Genomic DNA, 12,140 nt, shown 5'->3' on the forward strand with positions numbered 1-12,140 from the left:
ATGTATTGTTTTAAGCCTTTCATTGTCAACTAGGCGGGTAAATAAGCTCTCCGACAACTGATATGCGTCTTGCTTATCAGTATCATCTTTGAACGTTGAAGACCCCACCTTCAGTTGGTGCTCTAGGTCACCCACGCAAAAATGGGGTAGCTTTTCCCAAAGTACAGACGTCCCTGCTGACGTCACACGTGAAGACCTCAAAAGGACGAAGCATGTCTGTCAGGTGTTTAACTAGGTCCCATTCCTCTAACTCTAGCCTCATGTCTTTCATAGTAGAACCCAGTGCAAAGACCTACTAATTGATTACCAAGCACTGCTCAAACAGACGCTCAATCATGTAGAAGGTTGAGTCCCAAAGTGTTACCACCTCCTGGATGAGTCCTCTGACTGGCACTCTACTTTCATGTTGAAGTTTCCTCAGCTGCTTCCGGACCTTAAAAGAATGGCTGAAATGTGTGAAGATCCTTCGGCAGGTGGTCAGTAACTTGCTGACTGTGCTTTCTTTTTTCAAGAAATCTTGAACAACAATGTTAATACTGTGCGCCAAACACGGCACTCTGAAATAGCCACCATCATTCATGGCCCTAACTATATTACTGCCATTATCCGTGGAAACATAACCAATCATGCGCTTTCTTGGATGCAGCCATTCAAAGACCTTACTGTTGCTGCAGGCGTAGTTTTTTGTTTCCCAAAAAAAGTGTCTGTGGGCACACCAGTCTCCTTGGCAAGTGGCGCCACTTGCGTCTTCTGCTCCTTCTTACTGGCAGTGGCACTGGCAACTTTCTTGGTAGAGGAGCTACGGCCACCTTTCTTTGGGCCCATCTTCTTAAGATGTCAGAAGAACAGCAGACCGCAGTTGCACGAGTTGCAGAGTTGTCTGTGGCCACACGTGACGTCATATGACGTTGTGCTGCACACACCGCAGCAGGACTTCTTCCTGGCACTGATGATGAACGAAGCGGATGATTGATTTGTGGTTCTCTTTGTGCACCTAAAAGTAAAGGAAGCGAGAGGAACATCAGTTAAATAAATGTTGCATATGTTGTGCTTCAATTAATATTTGCAACTAGGCATTTATTATTATTACAACACACCCAAAAACGGAAAGACCACAAATAAAAATTGCAATTATTTCTACTCAAAAATTGATGTTTACATTGATAGAAGAGAGACCACACAGAGAGAGTTGTTTCATGCTCCACTGTGTACCCCTGTGCATAATGGATGAAACAAAGCAGGGCAGACTGGGTGCAGGCCTATGGCACAAAGCACACTGCCTGGCTTCAAAATGGCCCCTTGACCCCCCACCCACATGGCCCTTCCATGGACCAGGCCTCAAAATGGCCCCCATCCACATGGCCTGGCCCCAACACCACCCCCAAAATTCATAAAACACCACAGTTCAATGCCATCCATGCCATACATGATGTTTAAAATATTCTAGAGTCCCCACAGAAAGCCTTGGTCCATGCACCACTGAGTACCCCTGGGCATAATTGATGAAAGCAGGGCAGACTGGGTGCAGGCCTATGGCACAAAGCACACTGCCTTGCTTCAAAATGGCCCCTTGACCCCCACCCACATGGCCAGGCCCTGCCCACACCCATATGGCCAGGCCCTAACATCACCCCAAAAAATCTAGAAACACACACAAATCACCACAATCCAATGCCATCCATGCCCTAATTGATGTTTAAATTCAAGACACCCCACAGAAAGACTTTGTCCATGCACCACTGACTACCCCTGGGCCTACTGGCTAGTGTGGCTTTACACGCACCCCAAAATAAATAAAATATCCACATATAACAGTGTGCTACTCAATTCCATGACATAAATGATATTTAAGTTCAACAAAACTCATTGAAACAGTTGTATCATGCACCCATGACTAACCCTGGGCCTACTAGATACTGTGCTTACCCACAATATGTTTTTTCAAAAGTTGTGAACAATTTTAAAAATTGTAGTTGCAGCAACTGCAATGCCCCAAACAAACAACACCAACTTACTTGTAAAATCTCAAATCCAAAAGTAATCCAAAAGTGATCCAAACAAAAAGTCCTCAAATACAAATAGCCAGCAGCAGCCACAAAAAGTAATCCTTCCAGCTCTAGATCCAAATGAAAAGTGACCAGGACATGGACAAAGCACTGGGAGGAGCCTGCTGGACAGGAACAGGAAGTTGGAGACTCTGGGGCCCTTCCTTCCTCCCACCCCCCGAAAAATGGACTCCTTGCACAAAAAAGTGCAGCCAAATGTCAATCTGAGAAGTTATTCTGATCCAAATCATCATTATCAGAAGGTTTATGCTGCCTGCGGTAGAATTGGAATTTTTGCAAGTTCGGGAAAGCGAGTTGTTCAAATCTCCCGCCGGAAGTCAGCTGCGCGGTGCAACTACGTGTTCGCAATAGTTTTCTTGCGTGGTGCGTGTTCGCGGCCCTCATGAAGTATTCGCTTTCAGCAACTCTCGCAGTGCAAGATGGCGGGCCGCTATGACGTACTCGCGGTCGAAAAGTCTTGCGCGATCACGCAGCCAGATCCAAAATGGCGCAGCGCACACATGCCGGGAGGAAAAACAACTCGGTAAAACTCAGAATCAGGTTAAGTCAACGCCGCGCACGCCAGATTGTATTTTTGAAGCGCGGCAAAGCAACAAAATCTGCCAGCTTGTGAATGGCGGATTTTTGGGCAAATTTGTGAGATTCGCGGACCGCAAAATTGCCAAGAATCAGCAAATTCCGCAAGCGGAACCAATTTTCAGCCCATACTTAGTTATAAAATCACTATTACAAGTATACAGTTATCCATACAGTTACTAATGCAATCACTGAGTCATATGTATACTTCTTTATATATAACAAATGTCACACACACTGCCTTTTACTTTTGTACTTTATTGCATATGTACCATTGAGAGATATATTTGCTCATTACCACACCCATAAAGATAATAACTCACCCCAAAAATTGTTATAACATGTAGTCTTACCGTCATATACCTACCGAATCAACTATTCACACATCTTTGGGCAGTCAGACACCCCCCAGCGAACCACACACACATTCACTCTCTCATACAAATACTCAGTTAACTAATCAATAACTAATATAGACTTTCACATAGCTAGTAACCAACCGGTGCAGCAGTTTACAGACAAAGTAGTACAGATATTCACACAGGTTAGTCACTATCCAATATATTTAATGAAACACAATAAATTATTCAAGTAAACAATAAATGACACTGCTACTAAATCCTTTATCCATATTTTTTATATCCAGTCATTCTTCAATGCAGATTGTTATATATATAATACATATTTAAATAACAAACCAAACCACATTCACTGGATGCTGTCAGTCATCAGTGATGTCATCAGTGATGTCATAAGTGATGTCATCAGTGATGTCATCAGTGATGTCATCAGTGATGTCACTAACCATGTCATGAATTATGTAATATATATACGTAAGAGCTGCGTATGAAGGGGGCATATTTAGAAGGAAAGGAAAAGTTATGCATGGTAACTTGTTGGCTCCTTGTAAATATGGAGAAGCCACCTGCTAAGAGAGCTTGTAAATCTGCTGTAGAATTTTTTTCATTTCCCAACATTTCTTTCTTGCAATATACGCTACAATGCACAGCATACATTGTAGGAGAAAAATGCCTCACTGATTGTTTATGTGCAGGAAGGTGTGTTTTCCTGCACAAAAACAAACTCCACTCGACACAGATATTGTTGCACCATGGTGCAAGGGTACGTGTATCACCACATGCCTGCAGTTTAAGCATCAGTGCAGAGGGAAGGACAGACTTCCAACATATTTATGTACATATGTTGCATCTCTGTCCTTCGGAAGTAGCTCAGCATGCTGTAGCTAAAGAGCTTACAGTGTCATGGTACAGCACTTTCTTATAGTTCTGCAGTTATACATTCACCACATATGACAAATGCATTCTTTACTCAATTATGCAGTATGTATACATTTATGGAAACTTTCACACACTAGCATATACATTTAGCTATTTCTTTAACCAGAGTAGTTATTTCTGGAAAAAAAAATAGTTTTTTGTACTTTTCTATATTTTTTTTTAGATTTTTAGAACGTTTTTTTTTTAAAGAAAAAAAAGTCAACTGGACGAAGAAAACCATGAACTTTGAGGGAATAAAAAAAAACTAGCATTGATGGTTATCATTTGCTCTGCAAACTAGGTCTACTTAGTGCTCCCCATAACTAATTAAATGATTGTACTTCACACAGTGCATTCTAACTTTCACGAATTGGGGACGTGTGTCTGGCCTTGATGTTGAAGGTGATGCTGCAGAGGTACTTGGTATTGCCGGTGGTCGAGGTACATTTTGGCGCAGTCTTCTACATTCTTCTTGAGCATAGTTGACAGGATGCATGGATTGGAGGTGCTTGCACATACTAGCAGTGCCACCGGAGTATTTCTTGTTTGGATCTACTCTGGACAGCACTCCATGGCAAATTTTGCATGTTACTTTGGTGGCATTTAACCCTCCGGAAAATAATTTTTTTTCCATACTATGGATGTGTATCTTTTGGGAGGGTGAGGTTCTGGTACAAATTGATGAGTAACAACATTATCAGAATCAGATGATTCTTGCAGCGGTGTAGCTATTTTTGAATCCAAAAAGAAGTTCAGGTTTCCAATGAGCAAAAAGTAACGTTCTTTTCAGGATAGGTCTTCTCGTAAGGAAGGGCTAGGAAGAGTAATTGAAATGGGTGGGGTTCTTCAATAGTTAGAACAGTATGTGTTATGCACCATTAAATTCTCTTTTTTTTGGTCACATGGAATCTGCGTTGGGTGCGTACAAGCAGCTCGCATCTAGCGCGACTTCTCCAAATTGCATTTGCATTTAAAAGTAATAAAAGTTTATTAAAACTAAAAGAATAACATTTTTCCCCTTAATATTTATATTAAATACATATACCGAGTTGAACACGCACATGACGTCATGCGGAAATGCATGCGGTGTGGCGTGATACGTATATGTTGCGTATGCGCTAGAAGTCATGTACGGGTCGCATAGCAAACGCGCATGAAAATATGTACACATCGCACACCGTATGCGCATCCTACAGAACAATGGTAAAATGGCGGCTACGTTCTGTGCGGCAATCAAGAGAGGTGCGATTTGGGTGCGGGACTGATAGAAAAGTTGTAAAAAAAGAAAACTGAAAGTATTATAAAAATATTTTTAAAATATAAAATATATATATATATATATATATATATATATATATATATATATTACATTTAAAAATATATATATATATATATTAAAAATCTGTAATGTAATCTTAAAGATAAGATATCTATAAATGTATATATTTAAAATAAATTTATAAATCAGTATCACATAAATAAATATAACAATTAATAGATTTAAAATTGTTATTGAATACATCTTTCAGAATCACAGAAAAAAGTACCTTGGGCTTCAGGTAGGTTATACTTTGGAATTATCATTTAAAAAAATCCTTTGAAATTCACTGAAAAAAACATAGGTTTCAATCAGGTTTTAGTTAGGAATTATCATTTAATAAAACATTGAAATTCACTGATAAAACAATAGGTTTCAAGCAGGTTATAGTTAGGAATTATCATTTAGGGAGGAACATGGCGGCCGTTGACTGAAACGGCTGCGGGCTCTCCCCCTCTGGGCTCAAATGGTGGCATGAATTGAGGCAGAAACTGAATATCCCCCTTGGAGATCTCCTGATAATGGTCTGAACATACCTGCAGTCAGGGAAATCGGTGTCGGCAGTGTTAGCATCTGCGTCCCCGCTGGTATCCGCCTCAGCCCTCTCCTGAGCATCCCTGTCGGCAGTCGCGGATTTGTCGTCTGTGGAGAAGACGAGGTAGAGTGCGGGAGGAGCCCGCTATCAGTCTTCCGGTGTGAGCTGCGCGAGGGAGACGCGGCTGGAGGCGCCCGGTAAAGAGATTAAGAGTGAGCCGACGGCGGAACAAGCAATATTAACGGTGACAGCGGGCAGGAGGTGGGGGAGAGCAGCCACAGAATTGAGGCGGTACGGGCAGAGGCAGAGGCTTAGTTTGTGTAAAAACGGCATTTTGAGGTCAGACTATCAATCAATCAATCAATCAATTTGTAAAGTGCGCTACTCACCCGTGAGGGTCTCAAGGCGCTGAAGGGAGGGGGGCTGCTGCTACTGCTCGAATAGCCAGGTCTTGAGGTGTTTCCTGAAGGTGAGAGGGTCCTGGGTCAGTCGTAGGTGTGCGGGGAGGGAGTTCCATGTCTTGGCTGCCAGGTAGCAGAACGATCTTCCTCCAGTGGTGGTTCTGCAAATCCGAGGGACGGTGGCGAGGGCGAGGCTGGTGGAGCAGAGCTTGCGGGTGGGATTGTAGAATGACAGGCGGTTGTTGAGGTATTCGGGGCCCGAGTCGTGGAGCACTTTGTGTGCGTGGGTTAGCAACCTGAACGTGATCCTCTTGCTGACGGGGAGCCAGTGCAGGTTTCTCAGGTGGGCAGATATGTGGCTGTGGCGAGAGATGTCGAGGATGAGTCATGCGGAGGCCTTCTGTATGTGTTGAAGGCGTTTCTGAAGTTTGGCTGTGGTTCCTGCGTACAGGGCCTTTCCTTAGTCCAGCCGGCTGGTGAAGAGGGCCTGGGTGACCGTCTTTCTGGTTTCAGTGGGGATGCACCAGAAGATCTTTCGGAGCATGCGCAGGGTGTTGAAATATGAGGACGAGACTGTGTTGACTTGCTTGGTCATCGTGAGGGAGGAGTCCAGGATGAATCCCAGGTTGCGTGTGTGGTCCGTGGGTATCGGTGCGGTGCCCAGTGTCGTGGGCCACCAGGAGTCGTCCCAGGCGGATGGGGATTGTCCGAGGATGAGGACTTCCATCTTGTCCAAGTTGAGCTGCAGATGGCTAAGCTTCATCCATTCTGCAACATCTTTCATTCCGTCCAGGAAGTTGGCTTTGGAGGTGACGGGGTCTTTGGTGAGGGAGAGTATCAGTTGGGTGTCGTCAGCGTAAGAGATGTTGATGTTGGGTTCTGTCGGAGAAGAACGATGTGATCCAGTCTAGGGCCTTTCCTTGGATCCCAGTGTTGTAGAGTCGGGTTTCATAGGGTGCGGTGGCAGACGGTGTCAAAGGCTGCCGAGAGGTCGAGGAGGATGAGGGCGGCTGTCTCTCCGTTGTCCACAGATGTCATCGGTGGTTGCGATGAGGGCGTTCTCGGTGCTGTGGTTGGCTCGGAATCCGGACTGGGATGGGTCGAGCAAGTTGTTTTCTTTGAGGAATGCTGTCAGCTGTTTGTTGACAGTCTTCTCGATGACTTTAGCGAGGAAGGGGAGGAGAGAGATGGGGCAGAAGTTCTTGAGGTGTTTGGGGTCCGCTGTTGGTTTCTTTAGTAGGGCGTTGATTTCTGCGTGTTTTTTTCAGCTTTCAGGGAATGTGGCTGACGTGACAGAGTTGTTAATGACGTTCCGGAGGTGGAGTGCGATGATGGTGTTGGCTTTGTTGAAGATATGATGAGGGCATGGGTCGGAGGGGGAGCCGGAGTGGATGCTGTTCATGACACGGGTGGTGTCTTCGGTGCTGATGGGGGCCCATGGGTTGAGGCTGGAGGTGGGGGTCGTTGGTTTGGTGATTGGGGGCAGGGTCTGGGGTCCGAAGCTGTCGTGTATGTCTGTGATCTTGTGGTGGAAGAATGTGGCAAGGGAGTTGCAGAGGTCTTGTGATGGTGAGATGTCGTTGTTGCTGGCGCTGGGATTGGAGAGCTCTTTGACGATGCTGAAGAGTTCCTTGCTGTTGTGGGCGTTGTTGTCCAGCCGCTCTTTGAATGATGTCCTTTTGGTGGTGCGGATTATCTGGTGGAATTCGCGGGTGACGCTCTTGAGGGCTGTCATGTTTTCTTTTTTCCGCTTGTGGCGCCAGGCTTTTTTGAGGGTTCTGCACGATTTCTTTGCGATTTTGAGGGCGTCTGTGAACCATGCGTTTTTTTCTGTTGCTAGTCTTGCCTGGAGGGGGTTTCTTCAGAGGGGCGAGGCCGTCGGCGCAGTTGGTGATCCACTGTGCGAGGTTGTGCACTGCGTTGTTGGTGTCAGGGGTGTGGGCAGGTGGCTTCTGGCTCAGCGATGCGGTCAGTTGGTCTCTGGTGACTTTGCTCCAGCATCTGCAGGGGATCTGTGGTGTCTGGTGGCGGGAGGTGGTCTTTTTGAAGGTGAAGTGGATGCAGCTGTGGTCGGTCCAGTGTAGTCCGGAGGAGTGGCTGAAGGAGACGTGGTTGCTGGCGGAAAAGATGGGGTCGAGTGTGTGGCCGGGGAGGTGGGTGGACGTGTTCACCAGTTGCTTGAGTACGAGGTTGTTGAGGTTGTCGAGCAGGGTGGTGGTGTTGCTGTCGTCTTTTTTCCCCAGGTGGAAGTTCAGGTCCCCTACGAGGATGTCCTCTGGAGAGGCTAGGGCGTGCGGGCTGATGAAGTTGGCGATGGTCTCGCTGAATTGTGTTCGTGGGCCCGGGGTCGGTAGATGAGGGTTCCTCTGAGGGTGGTCTGGGGGTCAGTGTGGATCTGGACTACCTGGGAGAGGGAGGCGGATTAATAAACACATCCCCTGCACGATCCTGCCTGTGGACAATCTACCGGGCTGTGAAATCCTAGCCTTCTCCCTGGCCCTCTCTCCCCAACAATCCTGCTTTGGGCTTTTACTTTACAGACCCCCAGGCCCTCTCGGCTCATTTACCGAGGACCTTTTCGCGATCATTTCCACACTTAGCCTTCGGGCAAGACACTGCCTGGTCCTAGGGGACTTTAACATCCACATGGACAAGGCAGAGGACCCAGAAGTGCAAACATTTCTGGACATGACATCCTCCGCGGGGTTCAACATGTATCTACAGGCACCTACACATGAGAAAGGGCACATTTTAGACCAAATCTTCTCTACTGCCCCAGTGACCCTATCCTCCCTCGCCCCAGTCCTCTGGTCGGACCATTTCTTAGCTGACTTCCAGATAGCACATCACACAGTGACCCCACGCAATGGTCAGATGCACGAAGCGCGTACTTCCAGAGCCTTCCACAAAATCTCTCCAGCCATGCTCACTCTGGCTTTAGAGACCTATCCGTGTGTACTCACAGGCAGGCTAGAGGACGATGTTAAGTGCTTTCAGGATTGGCTCACTGCACGCCTGGCAGCCCTTGCGCCACCTCGCCAGGTTAGATCACAGCTTGTAAAAGCTTCTGCCCCCTGGTTTTCCGCTGCCTTGGTGAGCAAAAGAAGGCACTGCAAGAAGCTCGAAAGAGACTGGCGGAGGCAGTATGATTCGACCTCTAAACAGTCCTATAGAGAAGCGGTGAAAGAATATCACCGGGACATTACAGCAGAAAAGAAATTCTTTCTAGCCAGAAGGATTGAGGTAGCAGATAGCTCCTGTAAAGAGATTTTCAAGATTGTCAAAGAGTTTATCGCTCCCACCTGCTGTACTCCCACGTCTTCCTTTTCGGAACCGTGGATAACTCATCTAGCAGAATTTTTCACCAACAAAATTCTCACGATCCAAGCGGCCTTGAAAGGAACATACAATGTCCCTGTTCCAGCCCTGAGGTCGATGATCCTCTTGTTCCCTGGTTACACCAATCCGATCCGGACAAAGTTATAACCGGTCCCATTCTTGACTGTTTCCCTGTCCTAGAGCTTCATACTTTGCTGGACCTCTTGGCCAAACTGAAATCAGGCTCTCCACTTGACCATTGCCCCGCCAAATGTCTTGCGACCTTGGCTCCCGTTCTTAACCCTATCATCAACCCCATCATTAATCTGTCCCTGAGCACCGGCAAGGTTCCCACTTCCTGGAAGCAGGCCCTCATCCTTCCTCTTATTAAAAAGCCCAATGTGGATCCTAAACTGCACTCCAATTACAGGCCAATCTTGCTGTTGCCTGCTCTGCCGAAAATAGCGGAGAAGCATGTGCACACCACCCTATCCCACTTTGTAGAGTCAAATTCCTTACTTCACCAGTCACAGTCCGGGTTCAGATCCAACCTGAGTACAGAAACCGCTTTACTCGAGGTGACCGAGGCTGTGAAGGAAACTCTGGACAGTGGTGGAAAGGCCATGCTTATCATGCTAGATCTGTCGGCGGCCTTTGACACCGTTCCCCATGACCTTCTCCTTACTAGACTCTGGGAGATTGGTCTTAGGGGAACGGTGTTCAAATGGTTTCAATCTTTTCTGTCCGACCGCAGACAAACGATCTGGGCTCCCCCTTTCTCCGCTGCAATGCCGCAGCTTGAGGTAGGGGTCCCGCAGGGATCTATACTCAGCCCCTCTCTTTTTAACATCTTTTTGACACCCTTAGCGGCGCTAGTGGAGGAGCATGGGGCCCAGATCGTCTCCTATGCGGATGATACGCAGCTCCTGTTCACATGTGACAGGGGCTGTGATTTCGACGGAGCCGCCATCCTGAGGTGTCTTCAGGCTGTGTTTGACTGGTTCGGGAAAAGCGGCCTCAAATGCAACTCGGACAAGTCCGAGATCCTGTTCTTTGGGTGTCCCGCCGACCCGAGATGGAAGCACTGGTGGCCTTCGGCCATGTTCCCGCCAGCCAGCGATTCTGTAACAGCTAAGAATCTGGGCATTCAGGTGGATAATACTCTCTCCTTTAAGGCCCAAGTAGCAGGTCTGACAGGGAAGTGCTTTGCCATCTTAAGGATGTTGAGAAAGTTTCTGCCGTTCCTATCCTTGGAGCACAGAAAGATCACGCTGCAGGCTCTGATAGGTTCGCGCTTGGACTACTCTAACATCCTTTGCTTGGGTCTCCCCGAGTATCTCCTGACTCGCCTGCAGGTCGTCCAGAACTCGGCAGACAGAGCCATATTCGGTCTAACCAGAAGAACTAGGGCCAGCAACCTTCTTAAAGCTCTGCACTGGCTGCCGATCTGCAAACGCATCACCTTCAAGACCTTAACAATAGCTTTCAAGGCTCTGCATAACTTCGGTGCAGTGTATCTACAAAAAAGGGTCAATTTCTACCTTCCATCTGGACCCTTGAGGTCCGCTGCCCAGGCCAAGGCAATTGTGCCGGCAGTGCGACGTGCACGATGTGGAGGTCGTTCCTTTAGCTACCTTGCCCCTCGTCTTTGGAACACATTACCTCTGACCTTACGCGCCAGTTCCAACCTGCTCACTTTTAGAAAGGAGCTTAAGACTCTTCTCTTTGCCCAATAATTCTGTTTCCTTTGAGCTCCTTGCGTCGCTGGTGGTATTTCTGTTAGTTGCTGGTATTTGTTTTTGATCTGCAGCGCCGGGACGCTCTTCGGAGCAGCTGAGCGCTTTACAAAACCCCCAGTAACATAACATAACATAACGGCTAAGCTTCATCCATTCTGCGACATCTTTCATTCCGTCCTGGAAGTTGGCTTTGGAGGTGACGGGGTTTTTGGTGAGGGAGAGTATCAGTTGGGTGTCGTCAGCGTAAGAGATGATGTTGATGCTGTGTTTGCGTGCAATGGTGGCGAGGGGACTCATGTAGATGTTAAAGAGGGTAGGGCTGAGTGAGGACCCCTGGGGTACGCCGCAGATGATCTTGGAGGCCTCAGAGCGGAAGGGTGGGAGGCGGGCTCTCTGGGTTCTGTCGGAGAAGAACGATGTGATCCAGTCTAGGGCCTTTCTTTGGATCCCAGTGTTGTAGAGTCGGGTTTCATAGGGTGCGGTGGCAGACGGTGTCAAAGGCTGCCGAGAGGTCGAGGAGGATGAGGGCGGCTGTCTCTCCGTTGTCCACAGATGTCATCGGTGGTTGCGATGGTGTCGGGGTGTGGGCAGGTGGCTTCTGGCTCAGTGATGCGGTCAGTTGGTCTCTGGTGACTTTGCTCCAGCATCTGCAGGGGATCTGTGGTGTCTGGTGGTGGGAGGTGGTCTTTTTGAAGGTGAAGTGGATGCAGCTGTGGTCGGTCCAGTGTAGTCCGGAGGAGTGGCTGAAGGAGACGTGGTTGCTGGCGGAAAAGATGGGGTCGAGTGTGTGGCCGGGGAGGTGGGTGGGCGTGTTCACCAGTTGCTTCAGTCCGAGGTTGTTGAGGTTGTCGAGCAGGGTTGTGGTGTTGCTGTCGTCTTTTTTCCCAAGGTGGAAGTTCAGGTCCCCTAC

This window comes from Lissotriton vulgaris, chromosome 8 (assembly GCF_964263255.1).
Source record: "Lissotriton vulgaris chromosome 8, aLisVul1.2, whole genome shotgun sequence".
NCBI lineage: Eukaryota > Metazoa > Chordata > Amphibia > Caudata > Salamandridae > Lissotriton > Lissotriton vulgaris.